Raw genomic sequence first — 15734 nt, forward strand, 5'->3', positions numbered from 1 at the left:
ACCAACAAAGATCAAAAGAGACAAAGAAGGCCATTACATAATGGTAAAGGGATCAATTCAACAAGAAGAGCTAACTATCCTAAATATATATGCACCCAACACAGGAGCACCCAGATTCATAAAGCAAGTCCTCAGTGACCTACAAAGGGACTTAAACTCCCACACAATAATAATGGGAGATTTTAACACCCCACTGTCAGCATTAGACAGATCAACGAGACAGAAAGTTAACAAGGATATCCAGGAATTGAACTCAGCTCTACATAAAGTGGACCTAATAGACATCTACAGAACTCTCCACCCCAAGTCAACAGAATATACATTTTTTTCAGCACCACACCACACCTATTCCAAAATTGACCACATAGTTGGAAGTAAAGCTCTCCTCAGCAAATGTAAAAGAACAGAAATTATAACAAACTGTCTCTCAGACCACAGTGCAATCAAACTAGAACTCAGGATTAAGAAACTCACTCAAAACCGCTCAACTACATGGAAACTGAACAACCTGCTCCTGAATGACTATTGGGTACATAATGAAATGAAGGCACAAATAAAGATGTTCTTTGAAACCAACGAGAACAAAGACACAACATACCAGAATCTCTGGGACACATTCAAAGCAGTGTGTAGAGGGAAATTTATAGCACTAAATGCCCACAAGAGAAAACAGGAAAGATCCAAAATTGACACCCTAACATCACAATTAAAAGAACTAGAAAAGCAAGAGCAAACACATTCAAAAGCTAGCAGAAGGCTAGAAATAACTAAAATCAGAGCAGAACTGAAGGAAATAGAGACACAAAAAACCCTTCAAAAAATTAATGAATCCAGGAGCTGGTTTTTTGAAAAGATCAACAAAATTGATGGACTGCTAGCAAGACTAATAAAGAAGAAAAGAGAGAAGAATCAAATAGATGCAATAAAAAACGAAAAAGGGGATATCACCACCGATCCCACAGAAATACAATCTACCATCAGAGAATACTACAAACACCTCTATGCAAATAAACTAGAAAATCTAGAAGAAATGGATAAATTCCTCGACAAATACACCCTCCCAAGACTAAACCAGGAAGAAGTTGAATCTCTGAATAGACCAATAACAGGTTCTGAAATTGTGGCAATAATCAATAGCTTACCAACCAAAAAGAGTCCAGGACCTGATGGATTCACAGCTGAATTCTACCAGAGGTACAAGGAGGAACTGGTACCATTCCTTCTGAAACTATTCCAATCGATAGAAAAAGAGGGAATCCTCCCTAACACATTTTATGAAGCCAGCATCGTCCTGATACCAAAACCTGGCAGAGACATAACCAAAAAAGAGAATTTCAGACCAATATCCTTGATGAACATTGATGCAAAAATCCTCAATAAAATACTGGCAAACCGAATCCAGCAGCACATCAAAAAGCTTATCCACCATGATCAAGTGGGCTTCATCCCTGGGATGCAAGGCTGGTTCAACACACGCAAATCAATAAATGTAATCCAGCATATAAACAGAACCAAAGACAAAAACCACATGATTATCTCAATAGATGCAGAAAAGGCCTTTGACAAAATTCAACAACCCTTCATGCTAAAAACTCTCAATAAATTAGGTATTGATGGGACGTATCTCAAAATAATAAGAGCTATCTATGACAAACCCACAGCCAATATCATACTGAATGGGCAAAAACTGGAAGCATTCCCTCTGAAAACTGGCACAAGACAGGGATGCCCTCTCTCACCGCTCCTATTCAACATAGTGCTGGAAGTTCTGGCCAGAGCAATCAGGCAGGAGAAGGAAATAAAGGGTATTCAACTAGGAAAAGAGGAAGTCAAATTGTCCCTGTTTGCAGATGACATGATTGTATATCTAGAAAACCCCATTGTCTCAGCCCAAAATCTCCTTAAGCTGATTAGCAACTTCAGCAAAGTCTCAGGATACAAAATTAATGTACAAAAATCACAAGCATTCTTGTACACCAATAACAGACAAACAGAGAGCCAAATCATGAGTGAACTCCCATTCACAATTGCTTCAAAGAGAATAAAATACCTAGGAATCCAACTTACAAGGGATGTGAAGGACCTCTTCAAGGAGAACTACAAACCACTGCTCAATGAAATAAAAGAGGATACAAACAAATGGAAGAACATTCCATGCTCATGGGTTGGAAGAATCAATATCGTGAAAATGGCCATACTGCCCAAGGTCATTTATAGATTCAATGCCATCCCCATCAAGCTACCAATGACTTTCTTCACAGAATTGGAAAAAACTACTTTAAAGTTCATATGGAACCAAAAAAGAGCCCGCATCGCCAAGTCAATCCTAAGCCAAAAGAACAAAGCTGGAGGCATCACGCTACCTGACTTTAAACTATACTACAAGGCTACAGTAACCAAAACAGCGTGGTACTGGTACCACAACAGAGACATAGATCAATGGAACAGAACAGAGCCCTCAGAAATGATGCCGCATAGCTACAACTATCTGATCTTTGACAAACCTGACAAAAACAAGAAATGGGGAAAGGATTCCCTATTTAATAAATGCTGCTGGGAAAACTGGCTAGCCATATGTAGAAAGCTGCAACTGGATCCCTTCCTTACACCTTATACAAAAATTAATTCAAGATGGATTAAAGACTTATATGTTAGACCTAAAACCATTAAAATCCTACAAGAAAACCTAGGCAATACCATTCAGGACATAGGCGTGGGCAAGGACTTCATGTCTAAAACACCAAAAGCAATGGCAACAAAAGCCAAAATCGACAAATGGGATCTCATTAAACTAAAGAGCTTCTGCACAGCAAAAGAAACTATCATCAGAGTGAACAGGCAACCTACAGAATGGGAGAAAATTTTTGCAACCTACTCATCTGACAAAGGGCTAATATCCAGAATCTACAATGAACTCAAACAAATTTACAAGAAAAAAACGAACAACCCCATCAAAAAGTGGGCAGAGGACATGAACAGACACTTCTCAAAAGAAGACATTTATGCAGCCAAAAAACACATGAAGAAATGCTCATCATCACTGGCCATCAGAGAAATGCAAATCAAAACCACAGTGAGATACCATCTCACACCAGTTAGAATGGCCATCATTAAAAAATCAGGAAACAACAGGTGCTGGAGAGGATGTGGAGAAATAGGAACACTTTTACACTGTTGGTGGGACTGTAAACTAGTTCAACCATTGTGGAAGTCAGTGTGGCGATTCCTCAGGGATCTCGAACTAGAAATACCATTTGACCCAGCCATCCCATTACTGGGTATATACCCAAAGGACTATAAATCATGCTGCTATAAAGACACATGCACACGTATGTTTATTGCGGCACTATTCACAATAGCAAAGAGTTGGAACCAACCCAAATGTCCAACAACGATAGACTGGATTAAGAAAATGTGGCACATATACACCATGGAATACTATGCAGCCATAAAAAATGATGAGTTCGTGTCCTTTGTAGGGACATGGATGAAACTGGAAAACATCATTCTCAGTAAACTATCGCAAGGACAAAAAACCAAACACCGCATGTTCTCACTCATAGGTGAGAATTGAACAATGAGAACTCATGGACACAGGAAGGGGAACATCACACTCCGGGGACTGTTGTGGGGTTGGGGTTGGGGGGAGGGACAGCATTAGGAGATACACCTAATGCTAAATGATGAGTTAATGGGTGCAGGAAATCAACATGGCACATGGATACATATGTAACAAACCTGCACATTGTGCACATATACCCTAAAACCCTAAAGTATAATAAAAAAAAAATTATGGGAAAAAAAAAAAAAAGTAGCTTCTCAAAAATCTTAGAACAATTTTTTATTCATATAAAAAGATCTTAGATTATAATGCTCGATTTGAAATTGGTATTTTCAGAGCTAACAGAAACTCATGGTTCAATTAAATTATGTTAATGTTATCAACTGCCTTTTTTTTTTTTTTTTTTTTTGAGATGGAGTCTCACTCTGTCACCCAGGCTGGAGTGCAGTGACGTGATCTTGGCTCACTGCAACCTCCACCTCCTGGGTTCAAGAGATTCTCCTGCCTCAGCCTCCCGAGTAGTTGGGACTACAGGCACGTGCCACTACGCCCAGCTAATTTTTGTATTTTTTTTTTAGTAGAGACGGGGTTTTACCATATTGACCAGGCTGGTTTCGAACTACTGACCTCATGGTCTGCCCACCTCGGCCTCCCAAAGCATTGGGATTACAGGCATGAGCCACTGTGCCCAGCTGGGCTGAAGTGATCCTCCTGTCTTGGCCTCCCAAAGTGATAAGATTATAGGCATGAGCCTCTGTGCCCGGCCCCTAACTCCTACTTTTAATACCACATATGCAAAGTCATACTTTCTAAGTATTTCAGAGTAATAGGAACTAGTACAAACCAGTACGAATTACATTAGGAAAAAAATAGTCTTAAAAAACATTCCTTTAAAATGCTGCAAAGAACAAATTTTTAAAAAGTAGTTATGAAACTTGTGAACACTAAGGGCTTCCCTCTGATGTAGCCTTTGGCCATGCAGATTAGAAACAAGGTATCATGTATATACAAAATTCTAGTTTTAAAAATCTTATGCAAATATTTATGCAACAACTATCCAACATGCATGTTTAAAAAACATTAGGTTCAAAACACAAATAGATGAAACACTCCAGAATGGTGGCTTTCAAACATTTTATATTGTATTCGCATACAAATATATAAGATACATAACTGAAATAAATTAATGACATACTTTCCCTTACTATGTGGTATATTCTGATATTTTCTATTTTAATCTATTTCATTTTAATAAACGCTAGTCAAATTGATTCATGATCCACTAATGGGTTGTGACCCACAGCTTGAAAAACAATGCCCTAGAAACTCTGAAGTTATGGTCAGGTAGGAAACGGAAGGGAGAAGGGGTAGGAAATGTTAATTGAGAATGAATATATGCTAGAGAGGAGAATATATGCTAAATCGGTAAGACTGATTTTTTTGAAGAAATGTTGCAGCTTATTACATATTTCTTTACATATTAATATTTTAAAAATAGTACCCTTACAGTAAATCACATTTTTGTACTTTTTTTTTTTTTTTTTTTACATAGAGTTTAGGCTGGGCATGGTGGCTCATGCTTATAATCCCAGCATTTTGGGAGACTGAGGTGGGAGGATCACTTGAGCCCAGGAGTTCCAGATCAGCCTGGGCAACATAGTGAAACCCTGTCTCTACAAAATAAATTAAAAAAAAAAAAAAAAAAAAAAAAGCCAGGTGTGTCGGCATGCACCTGTAGTCCTAGCTACTTAGGAGGTGGAGATGGAGGATTCCTTGAGCGCAGGAGGTTGAGGCTGCAGTGAGCCATGATCACACCACAGCATTCCACTCTGGGTGATGGAGTGAGGCAAAAAAGTTTCTGTATTCAGGCCAGCACAGTGGCTCATGCCCATAATCCCAGCACTTTGGGAGGCCAAGGGGGGGGCAGATCACAAGGTCAGGAGTTCGAGACCAGCCTGGCCAACATAGTGAAACCCCGCCTTTACTAAAAATACAAAAAATTAGTCGGGCGTGGTGGTAGGTGCCTGTAATCCCAGCTACTCGGGAGGCTGAGGCAGGAGAATCGCTTGAACCTGGGAGGCAGAGGTTGCAGTGAGCTGAGATCACGCCATTGCACTCCAGCCTGGGCAACAGAGAGAGACTCCATCTCAAAAAAAAAAAAAAAAAAAAAAATTTGTATTCAAGAAAATAGTTCACAATTTGCTTTAAGAAACATGGGTGTTCAAAGAACTTTAGCCAGTCACAGATAAAATGTCACAACTATCTGCTTAGTTTAGATAGAAGGCTTTGCAAATAGCACAATGTCTACCCATTTAAAACACATCAGTGTCAGCACTGCAGAAAGATAAAAACATTTTCAAGCTCTCTGAGGATATTACAAAGGGCTGTTTATGATTCTATGAATTATACATCTGAAAGCACATTTTTGGGGAGGATTTTTGAAAACAAGTACCTATAAAACAGATACTCTAAACACAGAGCCACTTAAAGATACTCCCAATGATTACATTTCTATCCAGTCCCTTAGCCATCCAACTCCTAGGATTATTATTCACAGATAAGAATAATATTTCTGCAATGTTTCAGTATATTCAACCATTTCAAAACAGAACTACAGAAGACTAGGTTCCTCTGAATGAAATCAATTGACTGCCTTAAATTGAGGATCATTGTACAAAACAACTGGCCAGTACTCTTCAATCACGTCAAGATCATGAAAAATAAAGACTAGGCTGGGCGCGGTAGCTCATGCCTGTAATCCCAGCACTTTGGGAGGCCAAGGCGGGCAGATCATGAGGTCAGGAGATCGAGACCATCCTGGCTACACGGTGAAACCCTGTCTCTACTAAAAATACAAAAAAATTGGCCAGGCGTGGTGGCGGGCGCCTGTAGTCCCAGCTACCCAGGAGGCTGAGGCAAGAGAATGGTGTGAACCCGGGAGGTGGAGCTTGCAGTGAGCCGAGATTACGCCACTGCACTCCAGCCTGGGTGACAGAGCGAGACTCTATCTCAAAAAAAAAAAAAAAAAAAGAAAAGAAAAAAAAAGAAAAACAAAGACTAAGGAACTGTTCCAGATTAAAGACAAAGGAGACTAAGACATGACAATTAAATGCAACATGTAATCTTGGATCAGATCCTAGACCAGGAAAAGGACATTAGGGAGACAATTGGTGAAATTTAAATAGAATCTGTAAATTTGATAACAGTATTTACATCAATGTTAATTTCCTGAAACTGATAATTACAACGTGGTTATGGAAGATATTATCATTTAGGGAATCTGGGTAAAGGACAAACAGGAATTCTTTCACTATTTTTGCCAACTCTTTTGTAAGTCTGAAATAATTTCAAAACAAAGCACAAAAAATCCAAAATATATACATAAACATTAATCCAATATAAGACAAATCCAATCGCAACACAGTCAAAGGAAAATATTAATACCACAATTTTCAGGGCCCTCCTGAATTTTATAGTATACCATGTTCTTTCCTCACCAAAGAATTTTTAAAAGTTTGCTCACAGGTAAGATAGGATACAAAACACACTTACGAAAAGAAAACCCCCAAACAATACCTCAGCTATTACACAAAAACAGTCATACATATGAAAACTATATTCCCAATCCACTTAGATTGGTGTAAGAACCCTCAAAACTCAAAGTAACAGAGGTAACATTGTATAACTGTTAATATACTTAAACAGTATCTGACACACGCTTATACCATATATTTTGTAAAGCTGTTCATTATCAAATTAACCCAAAGTGTTCACAGACTGAGAAAAATATCCCTACGTTCACTTCTGAGTTCACCAGCACTGCTAGTACCAAGCTTGCCTATCTTACAATCTGGTTTGCTTGTATTCAGGTCCACTTGTAGAGCCCTTTCCACCTGAGTTACGTTAGATGTCTCTAGATGAGCTGGACTCCTGATTTGGGCTCTGCGGTACATGGTTTTTCGAAGACAGCCTCAGGAATTCTTCCATGCTTCCCTGCAATCCACTTTTTCCACTAAAAAGTAGAGACTATTTTCCTATCCCTTAAATCTGGTTTGGACTTGCGATTTGCTTTGACTAATAGAATGTGGCTGAAGTGACATTATACACTTTGAGGGTTGTGCAGCTGCCACACCATGAAGAAGCCCATAATGAAAAATGAGGAGAAAGAGGCCCAGCTGTCCCCAGTAAGCCAGGTTCCCAGCAGACCCCACCAGCTAACTATTGCAACATGAATGAGTCCAGGTAAAAGCAGGTAAGGTGCTACTCAGCCAACATACAGAATCATGAGAAATAATAAATTGTTAAAGACACAAAGCTTTGTTTTTTTGTTGTTGTTTCTTTTTTTTACACAGCAACAGATAACTAAGGTGAAAACTGGTGCTACTGGTGCTGTAATAACAAAAACTGAAAACGTGGCATTAACTCTGGGGCCTAGGCAGTGGGGAGGCTATTAGTGGAGGCTGACAAAGCAGTGAGGAGACTGCTACTGGAGGCTGGAGAGAGGGTTATGTTGCATAATGAGAGCACAAACTAACAAGAATGTGTTAACTTGAAAACTAGAAAACATGCTTAACAAATGTGGAGCTGGCTAAGATTTCTAGGTAGAATGCTGAAAGAGCCAACTGAGTTTTGTTTTTTTCCAAAAAAATATTTTTATATAATTATCTATAATAAATAATACAGATATCCCTTATGCCCTTTTCCCCAGTTTCTCCCAATGGCAACACATTGCAAAACTATATTACAGTATCACAACCAGGACACTGACAGTAATACAGTCAAGAAGGAGATTATTTCCATCACCAGAAGTACTCCTCATGCTGCCCTTTAATAGCAATGCCCATTTCCACTCCCTCCTTAATCAGCAGCAACCACTAATCCATTCTCTATTGCTATAATTGTCATTTAAAGAATATTATACAAATGAAAATATGCAATATATAAAACCTTTGGGGATTGGCTTTTTTCACTCAGAATCATTTACTGAAGATTTATGGAGGCTATCGTATCAATAATTTGTTCCTTTTTACTGTTGAATGCTATTCTATGGTATGGCTGTATCATTATTTGTTTAATCATTTGCCTACTCAAAGACAACTGGTTATTTTCCGTCTTTGACTATTATATAATTATAACATATTTTTTCATTAATAGCAAAAAGTAGAAACAACTCAAACATCTATCAACTGACAAACACATAGTATTTTGTCATATGGTAATCCAGAAAGTGGAATATTATATGGCAATAAAAGGAAATGGAACACTGATATGTGCTTCAACATGGATGAACCTTGAAACATTGTAAGTGAAAGAAGCTAGTCACCAAGGACCACATATTGTATGACTCCATTTATATGAAATGTTTAGAAGAGACAAATCTATAGAGGTAGAAAACAGATTAATGGCTGCCTAGCACTATGGGAAAATGAGGAGTGGCTGCTAATGAGATTTATTTTTGGAGTGATGAACATGTTCTAAAATTATTGTGATGATAGTTGTACAACTCTGTGACTACATTAAAAACCACTGAATTGTATAGTTTATATGGGCAAATTGCATGGTATTTGAATTATCTCCATAAAACTGTTATTTTAAAAATCCAACCTGAGAAGCTACTGACCACCTTGCAAGCTTGGGAATGGGGACTATCTTGTAGTCCTCACAATGGAAGAGAACTCCATAAATGGGGGCTGAATTAAGTTACTTTACTATATCACAACTCCTTCCAGATAAATCTGGTTTGCATTATTTCTAGGCTGGGAATAGTAAAAACAATCTTTTGAAAAGAAGTTATTACTTACAAAAAATCTTTCCAAACTTAAAATTCTTGGCAGTTTGAACAGCTTTCTTTAGAATAAGCAAAGAGATGGCTGTACTTTCAAGTACCAGACCTATTGTTCCACACTTAAAAGAATAATCAAAGATATGCCAAGACCGCAAAGCAGCATATTTGGTTAAAAAACAAAACAACAAAGGCCATTTTAGTTTTTCTTGATGAAAGTTATTATGAAATTTTAAAGTTATTTGAAGTTCTAGAAAACAACTTAGACCCTACACAAACTATGACAAGCTACCATCCTTAGATCACTAGTGAAATTTTCTTCATTTTAATTTCTAAAAGACATGAGCTACTTTTAAATGATAGCCAAAATTTTATATACAACTGACATGGAAATTGACAGATCTGAAAACTTGAAGCAGAAATAGATAAAAATGAAGAAAAATGGGAGAAAAACCCAAATGAACCAGGCATTGAGCAGCACTGAGTAATACAGATGGCACTAAGTGCGCAAATGGAGAAAAATTTAATTATCCCACAAAGCACTAGGCTCTTATTCCTAAAAAGCTATTGATTTTATATGAGCTTCTCTTGAAATATTTCAGACTAGATTCAATGATCACTTTTTACAGATGAGAGAAAACTATACTCAGTGGTGTTGAGTGACTTTTCTAAAGTTACGTTGCTCAAATATCATATTATAAAATCATAATAATGATGTTTATTAGCATTACCATGTCATCCAGATTGCCCCATAATCAAAATTTACTCCTTCAATGAAATATAAGAAAGAAAACAGACCCATCACACCATGTTTATGTATGTATTTTATAAATACCATCCACTGAGAGGAACAGGCTATTAAGAAGAGCTAAAATTCTAGTGCTTGTAATAGACTTAATGGTCCATTTGCCTAGCATGCACAGAAAAATAGATGTACAAGTGGGGTAGTTGTATAATGGTGATTTATTTGACCTAAATACCAAAGGGACAAGTTTTAAGTAACTATGTCATTAAATATTAAAAAGTACTCACTAACATTTTATCAATACAGTAGTAGTTCCCCTCCTTAACTGCAGTTTCAGTTACCTGTGGTCAACCACTGTTCAAAAATAGGTGAATATAGTAGAAGAACATTTTGAGATAGAGGGAAAGACCACATTCACATAACTTTATATTTTTCATACATACACACACACCCCCACACATCATAAAGACACTTGGTATCTTTGCCATTGGTACTTAGCAAAACATATAAATAAGATGCATAAAGACAAAGAGTATTAGGAGATGGGCAGACCAAGAAGCTCAATGAGCAGGCAGATAAATGGTATAATAAAATATCATGGAACATTCCACACAACTTTGAGTTCCAAACAAAAAGGAACTACATGCAAGGTACGGACCACTAAATTGGCTCAAGTCCATCTGAAAAGGAGACTACGTTGGCTATTGATCAGTATATAGGAAGTCTTAACTCTTTACCTGACAGATGACCACTATGACTTAATTAGAAGCTATTAACAAAATGACATTGATTGTGCTCTGGGTAATAATAAATTGTATTTAAGTTTCACTTTAATATAATTTAGCATCATATTAAAAGAGTTGAGGGCTGTATTATGAAACAAAACAAACCTCAGAAAAAGATTCTGTTGGGACCTAAAGAGTTAAGACAAGTATAATACACCAACTGAAATGAGTGGTAATAGAAATTGGTCTAATATAGATACTAAATAGAAATGCATGTATACATAAACATGCCTAAACTACAAAATCAGTAATTTAATGAAACATTTTAAAGCAATCACAGAATTCCAGGTACTAGGCTCTACACAGATTATCTCATTTAATATCCTTTACAACTCTGGCCAGGTGTGGTGGCTCACGCTGGTAATCCCAGCACTTTGGGAGGCCAAGGTGGGTGGATTACTTGAGGTCAGGAGTTGGAGACCAGCCTGGCAAACATGGTGAAACCCCATCTCTACTAAAAATGCAAAAATTAGCTGGGCATGGTGGCATGTATCTGTAATCCTAGCTACTCAGAGGCTGGGGCAGGAGAATTGCTTGAACCCAAGAGGTGGAGGTTGCAATAAGCCAAGATTGCACCACTGCACTCCAGCATGGGTGACAGAGTGACACTCTGTCTCCCCAACCTCCAAGAAAAGTCCTTCACAACTCTGAAAAGGCAACCAGTATCCCTAACTTTATAGATAAGAAAACTGAGGGTTTTTTTTTTTTTTTTTTCAGTTTAAAAAATAAATTGTATTTATTTAAAGTATACAACATAATGTTTCCCCACCTCTTTTATGTTAGGTTCAGGGGGTACATGTGCAGGTCCGTTACATAGGTAAATTGTATGGCATTGGTGTTTGGAGTACAAATGATCTCATAAGCCAAGTAAGTGAGCAGAGATAGGCAGTTTTTCCGCCTTCACGCTCCTCCTACCTTCCCATTCAAGTAGGCCCGGTGTCTATTGTTCCCACCTTTGTGTCCATGTGTATTCAATGTTTAGTTACCATTATAGGTGAGAACATGCAGTATTTGGTTTTCTGTTCCTGTGTTAATTTGCTTAGGGTAATGGCCTCCATCTGCATCCATGTTGCTGCAAAGGACATGATTTCATGTTTTGTTATGGCTGCATAGTATTCCAAGATATATATGTACCAAATTTTCTTCATCCAGACCACTGTTATGGACATCTAGGTGGTTGATTCCATGTCTTTGCCATCATGGATAGTGCTGCAATGAACATACTTGTGCTTGTGTCTTTTTGGTAGAATAATTTATATTCCTTTGGGTATATACCCAGTAAATGGGATTGCTGGGTCGAATGGTAGTTCCGTTTTAAATTCTGTGAGAAACCTCCTGCTTTCCACAGTGGCTGGACAGCAGTGTGTAAGTGTTCCCTTTTCTCCACAACCTTGCCAACATCTGTTATTTTCTGACATTTGAATAACAGTCATCCTGACTGGTATGAAAAGGTATCTCCCTGTGGTTTTGATTTGCATTTCTCTGATGATTAGTGATGTTGAGCATTTTTCCATATGCATGTTGGTTGTGTCTATGTCTTCTGAGAAGTGGATGTTCATGTCCTTTGACTATTTTCTTACGGGGTTGTTTACCTGTTGGGTTAAGTTCCTCATAAACTCTGGATATTACACCTTTGTTGGATGCATAGTTTGTAAATATTTTCTACCATTCTGCAGGTTGTCTGTTTTCTATGTTGATAGTTTCTTTTGCCGTGCAGAAGGCTCTTTAATTATGTCATACTAGTTTATTTTTGTCTTTTGCAATTGCTTTTGGAGACTTCATCATGAAATCCAGGTTTTCTCCTAGAGTTTATAGTTTTAGGTCTCACATGTAAGTCTTTGATCCACCTTGAGTTGAATTTTGTATATGGTGAAAGGAAATGGTCCAGTTTCAATCTTCTGCATATGATGGCTAGTCAATTATCCCAGCACCATTTATTGAATAGGGAATCCTTTCCCCATTGCTTGTTGTTGTTGACTTTGTCAAAGATCAGATGGTTGTAGGTGTGTGGCTTTATTTCTGGGTTATCTAACCTGTTCCATTGGTCTATGTGTCTGTTTTTGAACCAGTACCAGGCTTTTAGTTACTGTAGCCTTGTAGTATAAAAACTGAGGTTTAATAAATTTGTCTCAGATTACCAAAGGTTCTTCACAAATAAGGAAATTACTCATGGTTATAGATCTTAACAGGCATGGTGGAGTTAGCCAAAAAAGATGAGATGGCTCAAAGGACTATCATTTCCTAGAGATATATCCAGCCATTAGATCACTGACTTTATTGGGGGGAGGGGGGGCTGAAAATATTATATGATCACAATACTCAACACCAAAGTGGAAATAGTAAATATTCTGAAAGTAGCAATAAAATTTGCACAAAGTCTTCCATGGCTATCAAACCTACACATGTGGAAACCTACCTACCTCTCTGGCCTGCTGCTGGAATTGTCAGATTGATCTATATTATTCTTAAATTCCTGAATCCCCTTTTTGTTCTTTTGAAATGACTTCTGTTATCTTTAAAACTAAATTCTAAACATCAATATGAAGTCCAGGAAACAATAAATCTATAGTTGTTTAGTAAAAGTTAGGACTCAGCCTTAGTTTAAAATCCAACTTAAAGTCAAGGGAAAAAAACTCCACAACAATAACAAAATGAAATAAAATAGTAACAGCAACCCACTGTGGTACTAAATGTTCTGTACTTAATGCAAGTTGATGTCTGACTAAGCAGTCATTCAAAAAAGATAAAATAAGTGTTAATTGGAGGCCACAGCTAAGAGGGTGTTTCAGTTTCAAATTTTGTTTTATAAATAAAAATATAATATGAATTAATATAAACTCTTAGCAAACATGAGTCTGCTTGTGATTGGAACAAAGCAGTTAGATGTAGTCATAACACACACATTGTTCACAATGTAAGTGCAGAACAGTAAGTAAAAAAATGTCAAGTAGGGGCTGGGCATGGTGGCTCACACCTGTAATCCCAGCACTTTGGAAGGCCAAGGCAGGCGGACTGCCTGAGCTCAGGAGTTCAAGACAAGCCTTGGCAACATGGTGAAACCCCATCTCTACTAAAAATACAAAACATTAGCTGGGCGTGGTGATACATACCTATAGTCCCAGCTACTTGGGAGGCCAAAGCATGAGAATCGCTTGAATCCAGGAGGTGAAGGTTGCAGTGAGCTGAGATCACGCCACTGCACTACAGCCTGGGTGACGGAGCGAGACTCTGTCTGTCCCCCCGCCCCCCCCAAAAAAAAGTCAAGTAGGTGCTTGTTATGTCAATATAATCATCCAACAGGGTGATTCAAAGACTAAAGACAGAGTTGGACAATGCTGAGGATCAATCTAACCTCTGTGTCACTAACGATGAAGGATATTTTATTGATCTACGTTACCTGTTACAAGGAACAGTGAGGAAAACAGATTTCTGTACTTGAGGTGATGGTGGGGGCTGGGAGAGGAAGAAAGGCAGTTACTTGCTTAGACATTGGTAGAGGTGAAAATAACATTCATTGGTAACTTGAAATAAAAATCTTTATTATAATTAGGTCAAATTTACCAATTACAATGGCCATACAAGGGGCAGGGTTACAAAGTTGAGAACATGTACAGAAAGTTCAGAGAAAGTATTTCTTCAAGTCCAAACTCAATCATTAGTCATTATCTAACATTGACTTGAATTGTTCCCAACATAAACCATTTGGAAAAGTAAATATGAAACATTTTATACATATATCATATATGATAAACATATATCATATGTACATGTGTGTGTACATATATATATATATATTTTCCTATGAAATGAGTAAAACAACCACAGAAAGGCAATCCCTCAAGTATCTTACAGAACCCAAAGACACATGGCCTTGGTGTGCCTTTACTCTCCTTTCTACAAAATATGACGAACATTCTATATATATTCCCTTAGTCACCATTTGTCTTCAACATGGAGTTTTGGAAAATGGTTGAGAAACAAAAGAAGGGTTCCCCACCCCACATCCCAACCCCTTCCTTAAAGAAAGCTGACAGAGACTAGTGGATTGATTACTTGGATGTGCGTCTCAGACATTTAGTTTCTGTTGAGTTCCCTCCTATTAGAGAAAATTTTAAAACTGAGATCCAGGAAACTATCCAGAACTTGACAGCTCATGATAAATGAGGGGTTTTAAAAAGAGGAATCACTAGAAATTATTTTTAAATAAACACTCATTGCTCTCAATTTCAGGAGATACCTTAAGTCTCTGACTCTTCTTTGGTAGTCTTTCTAGGCAAAAAGCTTTTTTTTTTAATTTTTATTTTTTAAAGAAACATCAACTCTCATATACTTCATACTTTACTGCATACCCACTCTACAAATCTCAGTGGACCTTTTCTAAAATGAATATTCAAATACAAATAATATAAGAAATTTAACTTCCCCAAATTCCAATCTTACATCTACCTATTTCACAAGTTGAAATTAGATTTTAACTGAAGAAATGCAAATAATCCAACAAACCTTATTATTAAAAATGAGCTGAGTCTGCAAAATATGCACTGAAAAAGCTAGTCTAGGAAACGGATTTGTTACCATGGACTCTATTTCTGTGTTCCATGCCTAATACAGTCATTGTGACGTGCCACGGTGGGGGAAAGGGAGGGATGGAAAGGCATAAAAAAATGAGACAAAGTTCCTTATTTTAAAAATTGGAGGAAAATACACAAAAAAATATTAAAGAACCACAGGGCATAATTACCAAGAGTTCATTTTGATCTACTATTTCAGATATTCAAGCTAAAGACTTTTGGCTTTCATAACTTATAAAATACAGCTGCAAAAGTCAATCCAAAAACTGTAGGTAACTCAACACACTGC

At 37.5% G+C, this 15734-nt stretch overlaps 1 protein-coding gene across 9 annotated transcripts in view; it reads right to left on the reverse strand.

The window, feature by feature from the left end:
• Nucleotides 1-15734, reverse strand: part of ADD3 (adducin 3) — a 138166-nt gene that overhangs the window by 37129 nt on the left and 85303 nt on the right. The window contains exons 1-2 of one of the 9 annotated variants that reach the window (XM_058436032.1): nt 15378-15406; nt 14272-14327 (exon numbers count right to left, since the gene is read on the reverse strand). The exons of 7 other annotated variants lie outside the window; for them this stretch is intronic. The gene's annotated coding sequence lies outside the window, so the exon portion shown is untranslated. Of the gene's footprint in view, nt 1-14271; nt 14344-15377; nt 15407-15734 lie in introns of those variants that run through there. One more of the 9 variants, XM_058436033.1, reaches the window with a different exon arrangement.

Source organism: Hylobates moloch, unplaced genomic scaffold (genome assembly GCF_009828535.3).
Source record: "Hylobates moloch isolate HMO894 unplaced genomic scaffold, HMol_V3 SCAFFOLD_3, whole genome shotgun sequence".
In the NCBI taxonomy this organism is placed as follows: domain Eukaryota; kingdom Metazoa; phylum Chordata; class Mammalia; order Primates; family Hylobatidae; genus Hylobates; species Hylobates moloch.